At 45.6% G+C, this 16,505-nt stretch overlaps 1 pseudogene; it reads right to left on the bottom strand.

Moving 5' to 3' along the window:
• Positions 1-13,990: 13,990 nt before the first annotated feature.
• On the bottom strand, positions 13,991-14,955 carry LOC100407359 (olfactory receptor 4D9-like; annotated as a pseudogene).
• Positions 14,956-16,505: the final 1,550 nt, after the last annotated feature.

Raw genomic sequence — 16,505 nt, 5'->3', positions numbered from 1 at the left:
TCTTTAGTCTATGCCTTTTGATAAACACTTAAATTGTATCTAGCCTTAGGGACAACGCTGAGTGGATTTCCTTGTTCATTGGTTTTAGAAAGGGCAATATGGAGAATAATCACAGCAAAACCTTGAACAGGCACTTACATGGGTAACTAACTTAATGTTCACAAGGACTCGATTTACCCCGTTTTACAGATGAAGAAGAGGAAGCAGGGTGAGATTAAGAAATGGCCCAGTTACACCCCTGGTCAGGGACAGACCATAGTACCAACCCAAGCAAGAAGAATATTGCCTTTTTGTCTTAGAAATTTAATTGTTGGCTGGGCATGGTGGCTCACACCTGTAATCCCAGCACTTTGGGAGGCTGAGGTGGGAGGACGGCTTGAGCCCAGGAGTTTGAAACCAGCCAGGTCAAAAAAGTGAGACACCCTCTCCAAGACCGTCCCACCAACTTCCCTGATCATCCCCACCAACCCCCACACGGCTCTTTTCAGAACAGCTTGGATCAAATTACACTCACACCAATATGAAAGCCCTTGTTCTTCCTGTCTCTCTCAAATGAAAATAACTGAATTTTGAGTCTTTGCTGAAAATGGTTTATTTTGTGTTTTTTATTGTTTTATTGTGAGTTAGGTTGAATGTTTTTCATGTGCGTAAATGCTTCCTTCCTTCCTGTTTATCTCTTTTCTTCAATTTTCTTTTTTTTTCTAGTCTAAGGTATTTTGTTAGCAATTTTCTTTTCTTTTCTTTTGCTTTTTTTCGAGGCAGAGTGTTGCTCTGTCGCGCAGGCTGGAGTGCAGTGGCGTGATCTTGGCTTACTGCAACCTCTGCCTCCCGGGTTCAGGCAGTTCTCCTGCCTCAGCCTCTGGAGTAGCTGGGACTACAGGCATACATCACCATGCAGGGCTGATTTCTGTATTTTTAGTAGAGATGGGGTTTCATCATATTGGTCAGGCTGGTCTCGAAGTCCTGACCTCAGGTGATCCACTCACTTCAGCTTCCCAAATTACTGGGATTACAGGCATTTTTCTAATATATATATTCTGTTAATTTATTTTTAAATTTTTTTGGGGCTCTTTGTAAATTCAGATTTAGGATATATTTTGCAAATGTATCTAGACTTGCCATTTGTCTTTTAACTATATTTTTGATATTCTGTGGGATGCAGAAATTAAACATTTTTATGAAGTCAATTTCATCTTTTTCGGTGGGGAGTGCAGGAGAGGGGCTTTTAACATTTCCTACCTAGAAAATACTTCCACACTTTGAGATTATATTTCAAAAATGATGCTATATTTTCTCCTGATGGTTGCATAAACATTTTCTAATGTTTCGACCTTTTGTCAGAGGCCTTGGAAGGAGAGTGACTCCATCTGGAATAAGGGCTGGGTAAAATAGAGCTGAGACCTACTGGGCTGCATTCCCAGGAGGTTGAGGCATTCTAAGTGACGGGATGAGACAGGAGGTTGGCGCAAGATACAGGTCATAACGACCTTTGTGTTAAAACAGGTTGTGATAAAGAAGCAGGCTGAAACCCACCAAAACCAGGATGGCAAGGAGAGTGACCTCTGGTGTCCTCACTGCTCATTATACGCTAATTTTCCTGCATTAACATGTTAATAGACACTCCCATGAGCGCCAGGACAGCTGCCATGGCAATGTCAGGAAGTTATTCTATATGGTCTAAAAAGATGAGGAATCCTCAGTGTAAGGGTTATTGCCGAGTTTAAAATGAGGAAACTGAGGCCAGTATAAGAAAATTAAATGCCAATTTATTCAGCTCTCGGGCGAAGTTCTCTGGTCCGGGGAAAGGGGGCCAGAGAAGTCGTGCTGATTTCCTGAGGCCGGGGGCGGCGGGGGGCGGGGGGAGGTTCATGGCTGTGAGGAACAAGCAACAGCTGGGTGCTCTGATTGGCTTCAGGGGAGCGGGATTGGGATGGGGCCGGCCACCACTGGTTGGCGGGTTGTTAGGCGGGTTTTCCGGTGCGAAAGCTGGCCAGGGTTGCATCAGCCGGAGCCTTCCAGGGGAGCCATGCGGCAGAGCTAGGTGCCGAGTGCAGAGCTTGGTGCCGGGTGCAGAGTCACGTGCTGAGTGCAGAGGTGGGTGTGTCCGGCCTCCTGGCGAGGCAACCAGCCTCACACTCAGTTCTGGGAATTGCCCCCCACTTTCCCAGAAAACTCATGAATAATCTGTCCCTCATTTAGCATATAATCAGGAAATGAGCATAAAAGTGGACAGCCAGCAGCTGCTCTACCTATGGAGTAGCCATTCTTTATTCCTTTTCTTTTTTCTTTTTTTTTTTTTTTTTGGAGATGGAGTCTCACGTTGTTGCCCAGGCTGGAGTGCGGTGGTGCAGTCTCAACCCACTGCAACCTCCGCCTCCTGAGTTCAAGGGATTCTCCTGTTTCAGCCTCCCCAGCAGCTGGGACTACAGGTGTGCCACCACGCTGGGCTAATTTTTGTATTTTCTTTTCTTTCTTTTTTTTTTTTTTGAAACAGTCTCCTCTGACGCCCAGGCTGGAGTGTAGTGGTGTGATCTCAGCTCACTGCAACTTCCGCCTCCTGGGTTCAAGCATTTCTCCTGCCTCAGCTTCCCAAGTAACTGGGATTACAGGTGTCTACCACCACGCCTGGCTGATTTTTGTATTTTTAGTAGAGACAGGGGATTCACCATATTGACCAGGCTGGTCTTAAACTGCTGACCTTGTGATCTGCCTGCCTTGGCCTCCCAAAGTGCTGGGATTACAGGTGTGAGTCACCGTGCCTGGATTAATTTTTGTATTTTTAATAGTGACGGGTTTCGCCATGTTGGCCAGGCTGGTCTCAAACTTCTTGACCTCAGGTAATCCACCCACCTCAGCCTCCCAAAGTGCTGGGATTACAGGTGTGAGCCACCACACCTGGCCTATTCCTTTGCTTTCTTAATAAACTTGCTTTCACTTTATGGACTCGCTCTGAATTTTTTCTTGTGCAAGATCCATGAACCCTCTCTTGGGGTCTGGATGGGGACCCCTTTCTGGTAACACTTTGATCCATATGAAATTTCTGTAACTGGCATGAGATAGGAAAGATGGACTTCTTTAAAGGGATTTTATAAAGCACTCTGGAGAATCTAGTTGTGTATGTATAAATCCGTCACCCCGGTAAAATCACAACAATTCCAGAAAATAAGCTGATCCTGCCTGTAACTTTCCAGAAGTTCTGCTGACCTTGGCTTTCCTGCATATATTCCTTGAATTCATCAAACTCCCTTTTGCTTTCCTGCGTTCCTTAGGTTGGGTTAGTCCCCGTTTCACAAAGAGCAGTTTTGGGCAGTGTGGTGTAGACTTCAGAGATTCAACACAGGCAACCCCAGAGTCAAAAAATTGAGGTTCAGTGTTGTCTCCTCTTGGTTGTGTGACCTTGGCACAGTACATACCAGCCCGCACTGTGTGACCTTGGCACGGTACATACCAGCCCGCGCTGTGTGACCTTGACACAGTACATACCAGCCTGTGCTGTGTGACCTTGGCCCAGTATATACCAGACTGCTTTGTGTGACCTTGGGCTAGTTACTTAACTGCTGTGGGCGAGGTTCCTCCTCTAAAATGGGGACAGTAGCTCACATGATTCTTGAGAAGATTTAGAGAATTACTGTGTGTATATATTTTAGATGATCTGTGCATAGTAAGCACAGAATCAGCGTCATCTACTGTTACTGTATTTATTGGCAGGTAAGTCTGGTTCAATTTGCATAGAATAATAAGGGCTTTTCCCTGGGGACATTTCTAGAAAATGCTAAGTGCTGAGCATATTAAAGCAGTTTGCTCCTTGGCTTGTAAATCGTTGTCTTCTGTCTATATCACTTCGCATCATCTTCCCTTTATGGGCATCCTGGTGTCTAAATTCCCTTTTTTTGTAAGTATTAAAATGCGCACTCTGAATGAAGAGACCCCCGGCCAAACAGGCTTTGTGTGGGCAACATGGCCCTTTATTCACCCAGGTGTGGGCGGGCTGAGTCCAAAAAGAGAGTCAGCGGAGGGTGGTGGGATAGGAGTTGGTTTTGTAGGTTTGGGTTTGGCAGTGGAAAGTTACAGAAGTTACAGTTTAGGGTGGTTCTTGCAAGCTGGGAGGGGGTCGTAGGGTCTGGAGTCATGAGACTGACAGAGGTCTTTTACAAAGTCCACTTGCCTTACCAATTGAAGTGGGAATAAGGAGCAATAGGAGAATGTCTCACTTTACTTAGGTGCCGCAGGGGTTGATCATTTTTCCCCTTTTCATGGTGTTCCAGTTACTTCAGATTTTCTAATTCTGGGAGGCCATCCAGAGGTGTACGTGCAGGTCAATAGGTCCCCAAGGCTCCATTTAGTGTATGGCCTATAGTGCAGCCAGTTCAAAGAAGCTTGTAGTAAGGACACCAAATAGATTGGATCAGGGCCTATCCCAGTGACCACACTTTACCTTTACCTTCACGTTACCTTTGCTTTAACATTAGCTCTGGAAAGCTCCTGTCTCCAAATAAAGTTATGTTCTAAGGTATTGGGGGTTGGGAATTAAACATATGAATTTTGGGGGACACAATTTAACCCATAGCCCAAGTTGTTAAAACAGAACATACAATTTTCCCTCAAACATGGGCTCTTTCTGTATTTCCCTTCTTGGTGAATGATAGCACCATCTACCCAGTACCCCAGCCAGACACTAAGCGGTTACCATGTTTTTTCTCCCGCCATGCAGATGGTCACTGGAGCCTGCAGATGCTTTTGTCTGCCACTGAAACCGCCTTTGCAAAATTATAACTGAGACAGTGAAAGAGGTTCAACTTAAACAACTCCATCTTGCCTCTAACCTCCAAGCTGTCCCTAGTTCATTTCTGGGCGCAGCCTGAAAAATCTTTGGGAGGAACTTAGTTTATAGTTTGAAAAAAGACAAGTAACAGCCCTTTCCCAGAACAAAGTCCCTTCTTGCCTGGGGACTAGACTACTAACATTAGCCACAAGATTAGAAATTAGGGTTTAGGCTGGGTGTGGTGGCTCAAGCCTATAATCCCAACCCTTTGGGAAGCCCAGGTGGGAGGATCACAAGGTCAGGAGTTTGAAACCAGTCTGGCCAGCAAGGTGAAACCCCACCTACTAAAAATACAAAAATTACTTGGGCATAGTGGCATGCCTGTAGTCCCAGCTACTCGGGAGGCTGAGGCAGGAGAATCACTTGAACTTGGACGTGGAGGTTGCAGTGAGCCGAGATTGTGCCACTGCACTCCAGCCTGCGCGACAGAGTGAGACTCCATCTCTAAATAAATAAATAAATGATTTAGGAGTCAAGTAGCTGGAGGCTGCAAGATTCCGACCCTCCCTACACTGCTCCTAAGATCAGTGCTGGAGATGTTTTGCAGACTCTACCCTTGATGAATTGAGAAACTGGCCCAGCTGATCTTGTAACACTCTGGTCTCCCGTGTAGCCGGCTTTGCGTTAATGACTCTTTCTCTATTGCTATTCCCCTGTCTTGAGAAATCGGCTCTGTCTAGGCAGTGGGTAAGGTGAACGCATTGGGCAGTCACATATCCACTTCTCCACTTTGCTGTTAATTCAGGTTTCTTTCATCTCTGTTGGGAATACCAAGGCTGTCCCTGTCTCCAGTCTTGCACACTCCAGTAATGCTTCACACAGCAGCCAGAGTGACATCTCTAAAGTGTAAATGTCATGTCCCACCTCCTCACGCATGAGAGCCCTCTGCGATTTCATCACCCTCTCCAGCCTGTCTTTTGCTTCATTTCCTCCCTTCCCTGGTGCCCCAGCCCTTGGTGTCTTTCTGGTGTCTTCTGCCCTACCCTCATTATTATCTTTAAATCCGGCAGGAGGCGGCAGATCACGAGGTCAGGAGATAGAGACCATCCTGGCTAACATGGTGAAAACCTGTCTCTACTAAAAATACAAAAAATTAGCAGGGCTTGGTGACGTGCTCCTGTAATCCCAGCTACTTGGGATCCTGAGGCAGGAGAATTGCTTGAACCTGGGAGGTAGAGGCTGCAGTGAGCCGAGATAGCGCCACTGCCCTCCAGCCTCAGCAACAGAAGAAGACTCCGTCTCAAAATAAAACAAAACAAAACCTAATTGCTCCATGTTCTCAACAGTTTGGGTATAATTTCTTCTGCAGTGCTTTCTTGACTTCAGCTGTAGCCTCAGTGCAGCTGCTCACCCCTTCCTTCCAGGCCCATTCAGTTTTGTGGTGTGAAGGCAAGGCAAATGAAGTCAGTGCACCTCGCTATTTACTATTTATATTATTTTAGAGATAGGGTCTTGCTCTGCTACCCAGGCAGAGTGATGCAATCATGGCCCACTGCAGACTCAAACTCCTGGGCTCAAGCCATCCTCCTGCCTTAGCTTCCTGAGCAGTTAGGACTACAGGGGCACATTCCTTACCCCCGGTTAATTTTTAAATTTTTTTTTTTTTTTGAGATGGAGTCTTGCTGTTTTGACCAGGCTGGAGTGAAGTGGTGTGATCTCAGCTCACTGCAACCTCTGTCTCCCAGGTTCAAGCAATTCTCATGCCTCAGCCTCCTGAGTAGCTGGGATTACAGGCACGAGCCACCATGCCTGGCTAAATTTTGTATTTTTAGGAGAGGCGGGGTTTCACTATGTTGGCCAGGCTGGTCTTGAACTCCCTACCTCAGGTGATCCGCCTGCCTCCCAAAGTGCTGGGATTACAGACCTGAGCCACTGCACCTGGCCTAACTTTAAAAAAAATTTTTACAGAGACAGGGTCTCGCTATGTTGCCCACCGTCGTCTCAAACTTCTGGGCTCAGGCAGTCCTCCTGCCTCAACTTCTCAAAGTGCTGGGATTACAGCCAGGAGCCACCACATTTGCTTCGTTATTTATTTTTACATATTTCCTTCTCCTACTCTCAGGCATTCTTAAAAAAAAATGTTGTCGGCCGGGCGCGGTGGCTCAAGCCTGTAATCCCAGCACTTTGGGAGGCCGAGGCGGGTGGATCACGAGGTCAACAGATCGAGACCATCCTGGTCAACATGGTGAAACCCCGTCTCTACTAAAAATACAAAAAAAATTATCTGGGCATGGTGGCGCATGCCTGTAATCCCAGCTACTCAGGAGGCTGAGGCAGGAGAATTGCCTGAACCCAGGAGGTGGAGGTTGCGGTGAGCTGAGATGGCGCCATTGCACTCCAGCCTGGGTAACAAGAGCGAAACTCCCTCTCAAAAAAAAAAAAAAATGTTGTCACAATAGAAGAGACAGCTTGGGCTCAACTTCGAATGTGGTAGAGCAGGATTGGGGTGGGGTGGGGTCAATGGATGGTTACTAACAGGAGACATCAAGGGCAAAGGGATTTTGGCTACCCTGAATTCACAGGATTCTTGCTGAGAGTGGACCACGGTGATCAGATATCAAGGGTTGGAGGGATTTTTGATACATCGTTAGCAGGATACTTAATAAAATTAGACTATCTGTAGGCTGAGGCTGGGACTGAGGCCAAAGTTTAGGCCTAGTGGAGAGGAGGGCTCAGAGAAGCCTGACTGCAGTTTTGTCAAGGACAGAATTTGTCAGTATCCAGCCTGTTCCCAGTCTGTTTTTTTTTTTTTTTTGAGATGGAGTTTCGCTCTCTTTGCCCAGGCTGGAGTGCAATGGTACAATCTTGGCTCACCGCACCTTCGCTTCCCCAGTTCAAGAGATTCTCTGGCCTCAACCTCCCAAGTAGCTGAGATTACAGGCATGCACCACCACACCCAGATGATTTTTTTTGTATTTTTAGTAGAGATGGGGTTTCTCCATGTTGGTCAGGCTGGTCTTGAACTCCTGACCTCAGGTGATCCACCCACCTTGGCCTCCCAAAGTGCTGGGATTACAGGAGTGAGCCACTGTGCCCAGCCTGGTTCTCAATCTGTAACTGGCACATGGTTCATGCATATAAAATTAAATGTGTTTCTGAGAAAAAGACCTTCTTAATATTTAAAAATTTGGTCTTCTGGTGAAGTAAATTTAATTTAGCCTCTTTTGTAATTGACTTTTTTTTTGAGACAGAGTCTCACTCTGTCGCCCAGGCTGGAGTGCAATGGCATGCTCTTGGCTCACCGCAACCTCCGCCTCCTGGGTTCAAGCAATTCTCATGCCTCAGCCTCCCAAGTAGCTGGCATTACAGGTGTGTGCCACCACGCCTGGCTAATTTTTGTATTTTTAAGTAGAGACAGGGTTTCACCATATTGGTCAGGCTACTCTTGAACCCCTGACCTCGTGATCTGCCTGCCTCAGTCTCCCAAAGTGCTGGGATTACAGGCGTGAGCCACTGCACCCAGCTGTAATTGATTTTTATCCTTCAAAGAAAAACAGATCAGCCTTTCCTGAAGTTTGTCTTTGAAGATTTTCCTTCTTTTTTTTTTTGGTTTGAGACAGAGAATTGTTGTTCTGTTGCCCAGGCTGGAATGCAGTGGCACAATCTTGGCTCACTGCAACCTCCACCTCTTGGGTTCAAGCAATTCTTCTTCCTCAGCCTCCTGAGTAGCTGGACTTACAGGTGCACACCACCATGCCCAGCTAATTTTTTCTGTTTTTAGTGGTGACGGGGTTTCACTGTGTTAGCCAGGATGGTCTCGATCTCCTGATATCATGATCTGCCAGCCTCGGCCTCCCAAAGTGCTGGGATTGCAGGTGAGAGCCACTTCGCCTGGTGGTCTTTGAAGATTTTCAAACACAGCACACACTTTGCAAGGGAATGTCTGAAAATGAATAGCTCCCTCTAGTGGTGAGAAAACATCATTACCAAAACATTTTATTCTGTAGACAGTGCTTCTGATAAAATCCAGAGAAGGTTCTCTAGAAATTCATCTTCCCAATGTGAGAGATGTCGAACAATTTAGCAGAAATTTAAATGACCCTGTATTAGAATATGCAAGTTAAACTTTTTTTTTTAAATCAAGCAACAATTGCTTGATAACAATTGCAATTTTATCAATTCTCATTACCTTGAGGAAGAAACACTTTTTATGTTGTTTGTTTTTTGTTTTTGTTTTTTAGAGGGAGTCTTGCTCTTTCGCCAGGCTGGTGTGCAGTGCTGCGCTGTCTCGGCTCACTGCAACCTCTGATTTCCGTGTTCAAGCAATTCTCCTGCCTCAGCCTCCTAGGTAGCTGGGACTACAGGCATGTGCCACCACACCTGGCTAATTTTTGTATTTTTAGTAGGGATGAACATGTTGGCCAGGATGGTCTCTATCTTCTCACTTCGTGATCTGCCCTCCTGGGCCTCTCAAAGTGCTGGGATTACAGGCGTGAGCCACTGCACCTGGCTGAGGAACACGTTTTTTATGGGAAGTAGATTTTTATGTATACTACTTATTTCTAAAGTACCATAGTCTTAGGCGGGTGCAGTGGCTCATGCCTGTAATCCCAGCGCTTTGGGAGGCTGAGGCAGGCAGATCACCTGTAGTTAGGAGTTGAGAACAGCCTGGCCAACATGGCAAAACCCTGTCTCTACTAAAAATACAAAAATTAGCTGTGTGTGGTGGTGGGTGCCTGTATTCCCAACTACTCAAGAGGCTGAGATGGGAGAATCGCTTCAACCTGGGAGGTGGAGGTTGCAGTGAGCCGATATCCGCCATTGCACTCCAGCCTGGGCAACAGTCTCAAAGAAAAAAAAACAAAAACAAAACTACCATAGTCTTAGGAAACACAGAGTGTGTGTGTGTGTGTGTGTGTGTGTGTGTGTGTGTGTGTGTCTTGGGATAGTGCCAAAGTAAAAAGTGTACATATGTGTGCTTATATTTTAGAATTAAATATATATTAAATATTTTTCTTATATTAAGTAGTATATATGTAAACATACATACACAGGACACGTATGTTATATAACACATATTAGATATATATATTACACATATTAGACATATATATGTGTGTGTCTAATATGTGTATGAGATGGAATAGTCATTTGTGGAATCTCAATTCATTATTTGTCTCTGAAAAGTAAAGCCTAAATGTTAAAATAAACTCAGCAAACAGTATGAGAAAAGTAAGTTTAATTTTTATGAAAAGCATGACTATTTTTTTGAGATGAGGTCTCACTGTATTGCCCAGGCTGGTTTCAAACTCCTGGGTGATCGGCCCGCCTCAGCTTCCCAAAGCGCTGGGATTACAGGCGTGAGCCACCGTGTTCATTCTGAAAGGCATGACTTTTTAAGAATAAGAATCATTCACAAGAAAGAAAATATTTGCTGCTGTTGATAATATAAGGAACATATTGGATATAGCTGAATGTGTTTTTGTACTGTGCTACAAAAGCAAGTTTGAATGGCACCTGGAGTTTTTTTCAGTGGGTAATTAGATACAAAATTCAAGAAGGATGTCAGATGTGTAATGAATAGTTTAATTTTAGGCAGAAATAAAGCAGTCAAAAATAAGCAAATGTAGATTTTTTCTTTCTTTTTCATCCTTTTTTTTTCTGAGATGGAGTCTCACTTTGTCACCCAGGCTGGGGTGCAGTGGGGCGATCGTTGGCTCACTGCAAACTCTGCCTCCTGGGCTTAAGCGATTCTCATGCCTCAGCCTCCTGAGTAGTTGAGACTACCGGCGCCTGCCACCACGCTAATTTTTGTATTTTTAGTAGCGATGGGGTTTCACATGTTGGCCAGGTTAGTATTGAACTGTTGACTTCAAGTGATCCACCCGCCTGGGCCTCCCAAAGTGCTGGAATTACAGGTGCGAGCCATTGTGCCCAGTCCTGGAAATACAGATTCTTAAAAGGTATTTTTTGGCCAGGTGTGGTGGTTCATGCCTGTAGTCCCAGCACTTTGGGAGGCGGCTCGCTTCAGACTAGCCTGGGCAATGTGGTGAAACACCATCTTTACAAAAACATACCAAAATTAGCTGTGGTGATAGTATGCTTGTAGTCCCAGCTACTTGGGAGACTGAGGTGGGAGGATTGCAGCGAGCTGTGATTGTGCCACTGTACTCCAGCCTGGGTGACAGAGCAAGACCCTGCCTCAGATTAATAATATAATAATAATAAAATAAAAAATAAAGATATACTCTAACTTTAGTAAGGCACCCGTGTGTCCAGGATCATACATTAGCAAGCGCGAACTTTGTCAGCAGTGTCTGCCTTGCTTTCACTAGGCCACTGTGCTAGAGCATTCCATGCTCTAATTGGGTCCCTCAGGCTACCTTTGACCCTCTGGGCTTAGATTTGTTTCTCTCAGGACCATCCACTGAAGCTTTTGTGTTCTACATCTCCTTTACTCTGGATGACTCCTGGGGCCTTCCATAAGTCACCTAGACCATGTTAAATTAACCCCTTGAGAGGCGTTACCCAAAACAGACTTAGACATGCCCCCACCTCTCAAACTTCATCATTGCGGCCACCATGTTTGCTCAGGTTGCTATGACTTTCTGGAACTATATGATTTGTGAAGCTGTGGCATTGTATGTAGCATGGCCTCTGTGAATTGTGTGTAATTTAATAAATCTTTCAAGAGCAGGAATTTCAGGCCAGCACTACCCAAGACACAGTGGGCAGTGTTACGCCTGGTTGGGACAGGCCATGCTTTAAGGCGAGTTTTCCTTGCTTGTGTTTCCTCCTCAGTCACACTGTGCAAAAGGCTCTTTATTTCCCTTACGTGGTTCCAGCCACAGGTACATCAGGGATCGCCTGGGAGGGAAGACTGGGATGTTACAGGTCAATCAACATTTGCAGTCTAAATTTTAGTTTGTTACCAATTTCAACTCTTTGCTTCACAAATAACTAGGTTTCTAGAAGATCACCTGGAATTTAGTCTTGTTTTCTATTCCCTTATTCTGAAGAGGAGATGCTAAAGAACAGACTAGAAAGAGGAATGAGAAGGAATTTGAAATGGGCTGCTTTCTGATCTTCTAGCTAATCAGTCCCTGGATGATGAAAAGTGTTTTCTTAAGCCTTTGCATCTTGAAGACATGTGAATTAGGCATATTTATTTATTTTTTTTTGAGATGGACTCTAGCTCTGTTGCCCAGGCAACAGAGTGGTGTGATCTTCGCTCGCTGCGACCTCTGCCTCTCGGGTTCAAGCAATTCTCCTGCCTCAGCCTCCTGAGTAGCTGGGATTACACATGCCAACCACCATGCCTGGCTAATGTTTGTATTGTTATTTTTTTTGAGACGGAGTTTCGCTCTTGTTACCCAGGCTGGAGTGCAATGGCGCGATCTCAGCTCACCTCAACCTCCGCCTCCTGCCTGGGTTCGGGCAATTCTCTTGCCTCAGCCTCCTGAGTAGCTGGGATTACAGGCATGCGCCACCATGCCAAGCTAATATTTTTTTGTATTTTTAGTAGAGACAGGATTTCACCATGTTGACCAGGATGGTCTAGATATCTTGACCTCGTGATCCACCCGCCTCGGCCTCCCAAAGTGCTGGGATTACAGGCATGAGCCACCGCGCCTGGCCCAATTTTTGTATTTTTTAATAGAGATGGGGTTTCACCATATTGGCCAGGTTGGTTTTGAAATCCTGACCTCAGGTGATCCCCCTGCCTCGGCCTCCCAAAGTGTTGGTATTACAGGCAGAAGCCACCACGCCCAGTTGAATTAGGCATATTCTAGAGATGCAGGCAGGATAGGGTTTCTTCCTCCCTGGAGGGCTGGCCAGGAACGAATGACTGTAAAATGACATTGAAATTCTTAGAGAGATCTGAAGCCTTGCAATATGTACTATTTGGTCAGGTGAAAAGGAAGACCAAGACACTACAATAGAGGAGACATTTTTATAAATGAGCTTGTTTCAGACTGTATCAAACCCTGCCTGAAGCAGCAGCAGTAAACATGCACTTAAATGAAGGTCAGATATTACAGATCTAGCTGTGCCTCTGCCGTTACTTAGCTAGAAGATTTTTTTTTTTTTTTTGAGACTGGGTCTTGCTCTGTCACCCAGGCAACAGTGGTGCAGTGTCATGACCTTGGCTCACCGCAGCCTTTACCTCCTAGTCTCAAGCTATTCTCCCACTTCAGCCTCTCAGGTAGCTGGGACTACAGGCACAGCCACCACGCCTGTCTAATTTAAGACACTTTTTTAAAAAATAGAGACAACGTCTCACCCAGGCAGGTCTCAAACTCCTGAACTCAAGTGATCCTCCTGCCATGGCCTTCCAAAGGGCCGGGATTATAGGTATGAGCCACTGTGCTGGGCAACCTTTGATAAAATATGAAAATTCTCCACTTTGGCAAGCGGAATCCAGAGGATTCCTTAAAAAAAAAAAAAACAGAAGTTGGCCGGGCGCGGTGGCTCACGCCTGTAATCCCAGCACTTTGGGAGGCCGAGGCGGGTGAATCACGAGTTCAAGAGATCGAGACCATCCTAGTCAACATGGTGAAACCCCGTCTCTACTAAAAATACAAAAAATTAGCTGGGCACGGTGGTGCGTGCCTGTAATCCCAGCTGCTCAGGAGGCTGAGGCAGGAGAATTGCCTGAACCCAGGAGGCAGAGGTTGTGGTGAGCTGAGATCGCGCCATTGCACTCCAGCCTGGGTAACAAGAACGAAACTCCGTCTCAAAAAACAAACAAACAAACAAAAAAAACAAAAAACAAACAAAAAAACAGAAGTTGAATCATTTAAGATTAGTAATGGAAAACTAACTTTTTTCATAGGGAGAGATTGAGGGATTTTTAGCCTTGACTCCTGGTCCCTGGAAGTGATGTTACTAATGATTGCCTGGACAATACATGGTACAGCCATAGCTCAAGAGTGGAGAGAGAATTTCCTCACAGGCTCCATTTCCTCACCTGTAAAATGAGGTGCTTGGGTGATAGAAGCTTTAGAGTTTCTTTAGGAGCTAACAATGCAGAGATCTGAAACTCTAAGTTGCCAACAACCTCACTGTGAGAAAACCCTAAAGTGACCATGGACTCAGGAAAGGCTTATCAGAGGACTCCGCTGTAGGACAAAGACGAAACTTTGGCCTCCAGATGGTCTATCGATTGGAGCCTTCTATTGTGTTAGGAGAAAAATGTTTTTCAGTTCTCATTTTCCATTCTGGACTTCATAGTATCTCTCCCTTTCCAGAAGGTCCAAGCCTTTTCTTCAGTCTCCTCATGGCTGACTTCATCTCCTGGTTCCTCAGGGTGTAGATCATGGGGTTCAGGACAGGGATAATGACAGTGAAGGTGATGGAGACTGCTCCGTCCATGGGGAGGGCACTGAAGGGCCGGGCATAGACACAGATGCAGGCACGAAATGCAGGGTCACCACAATGATGTGGGGGGTGCAGGTGGAGATGGCTTTCCTCCTGCCCTCCCCACTGTGGGACCTCAGCACCATCAAGATGACCGTGTAAGATATGAGGAGAAAGATGAACCACAGAGTAGAGATCAAGCCGTTATTGGAAATCATTAAGACCTCAAGAGCAAAGGTGTTGGTACAGGCAAGTTTGAGGACCTGGGGGACATCGCAGTAGAAACCATCAACCATATTAGGTCCATAGAAGGGGAGTGGGAGCAACAGAGAAACCTGCACAATGGAGTGGACAAAGCCCCCCACCCAGGAAGCCATGATGAGGCCTGTGCATCACCCCCTACTCATGATGGTCACATAGTGCAAGGGCTTGGAGATGGCCATATATCTGTCAAATGCCATCACAGAGAGAGAAGAAATGTCAGTCCCACCGAGGAGGTGAAAGAAAAATATCTGTGTCATGCAGCCACTGAAGGAGATGGTCTTTCTCCTTGACAGAAGGTCTGCTAGCACCTTAGGAGCAGTGACGGAGGAGAAGCAGATGTCCAACAAGGAGAGACTGCGGAGCAGGAAGTACATAGGGGTATGAAGGTGAGACTCACAGGTCACCATGACCATGATGAGGAGGTTTCCCAGCACGGTTGCTGAGTACACCAAAAATAAGAAAAGAAACAAGACCAAGCTCAGCTCTTGGGACTGGGTCAGTCCTTTGAAAAGAAATTCCTTCACCCTGGTGTAATTTCCCTGCTCCATGGCTTCATGTTTCTTCTTGTTCTTCAACCACCTGGGGAGAGATACTTTTGTTATAGAAGGCACATCATTCAAAACAAAAGGATGTGAGTTGTATGCTTTGGGGTTATTTTTAAGGGTGATTATTTCCCTTTTGGGCATAGATGCCTACATTTTAGGTCACTGTCTCCAGTGGATGGCGTTTCTTGAGTTTTCTCAGAGCACACTGAAGAGTGAACTTCCCACAGTATAATTAGTTAAAGTATATATATGTGTGTCAGTGTATTTAGATAATTTTTTTTTTTTTTTTTTTTGAGATGGAGTTTCGCTCTTGTTACCCAGGCTGGAGTGCAATGGCGCCATCTTGGCTCACCGCAGCCTCCGCCTCCTGGGTTCAGGCAATTCTCCTGCCTCAGCCTCCTGAGTAGTTGGGATTACAGGCACGCACCACCACGCCCAGCTGATTTTTTGTATTTTTAGTAGAGACGGGGTTTCACCATGTTGACCAGGATGATCTTGATCTCTTGACCTTGTGATCCACACCACTCAGCCGTCCAAAGTGCTGGGATTACAGGTGTGAGCCAGCCAGATAATTCTTATTAAAACTTTCACTTTGCAAAATGTTATACGTTCCTCTTGAAAATTTACTAAATTCTGGCTGGGTGCAGTGGCTCATGCCTATAATCCCAGCACTTTGGGAGGCCAAGGCAAGGGGATTGCTTGAGGCTAAGAGTTCGATACCAGCCTGACCAACATGGTGAAACTCTGTCTCTACCAAAAATACAAAAATCAGTGGGGTGCAGTGGCGTGTGGTCTGTGGTCCCAGCTACCTGGGAGGGACAATGCGAGCCCCTGGAGGCTGAGTTTGCAGTTACTTGAGATTGCACCACTACACTCCAGTCTGGGCGACAGAGTGAGACCCCGTCTCAAAAGAAAAGTATCAATATTGATTCAATTGTTGACTAATGAGGAATATTAGTAATAGGGGAAACTGTGGTGTTGGAGGGGAGAACAGGTCTATGAGAACCCTGTACTTTCAGTTTAATTTTTCTGTGAATCTAAAACTGCTTTAAGAAATAAAGCCTGGCATGGTGGCTCACGCCTGTAATCCCAGAACTTTGGGAGGATGGGGCAGTCAGATTGTCTGAGTTCCGGAGTTTGAGACCAGCTTGGGCAACATGGTGAAACCCCATCTCTACTAAAATACAAAAAAATTAGCTGGGTGTGGTGGCACGTACCTGTAGTTCTAGTTACTCGGGAGGCTGAGGCACAAGAATTTCTTGAACTCAGAAGGCGGAGGTTGCATTGAGCTGAGATTGTGCCACTGGACTCGAGCCTGGGTGATAGAGTGAGATCTTTATCTCAAAAAAATTAATTTTTAAAGAGTAGAGAAGTCAAAGGATAAAACAGAGTACAATGTGAAGAAACACTCTTTTTAAGTTTTATTGCCAAACATCACTTCTGGTAAATCCTAATTTAACTCCTTCCACTTTCCACTCTGTTCTTGAAAAGAACATTTAAAATAAGTACCCCTTTGGGTGCTGACAGGCTTCTGGATGTCTTTTGTGTTTTGCAAACTGCTTAAAATGAAATTG

Source organism: Callithrix jacchus, chromosome 10 (assembly GCF_049354715.1).
Source record: "Callithrix jacchus isolate 240 chromosome 10, calJac240_pri, whole genome shotgun sequence".
Classification (NCBI taxonomy): domain Eukaryota; kingdom Metazoa; phylum Chordata; class Mammalia; order Primates; family Cebidae; genus Callithrix; species Callithrix jacchus.
The sequence above is the reverse complement of the archived record's forward strand: the minus strand, read 5'-3'. Positions and strand labels throughout refer to the sequence as shown.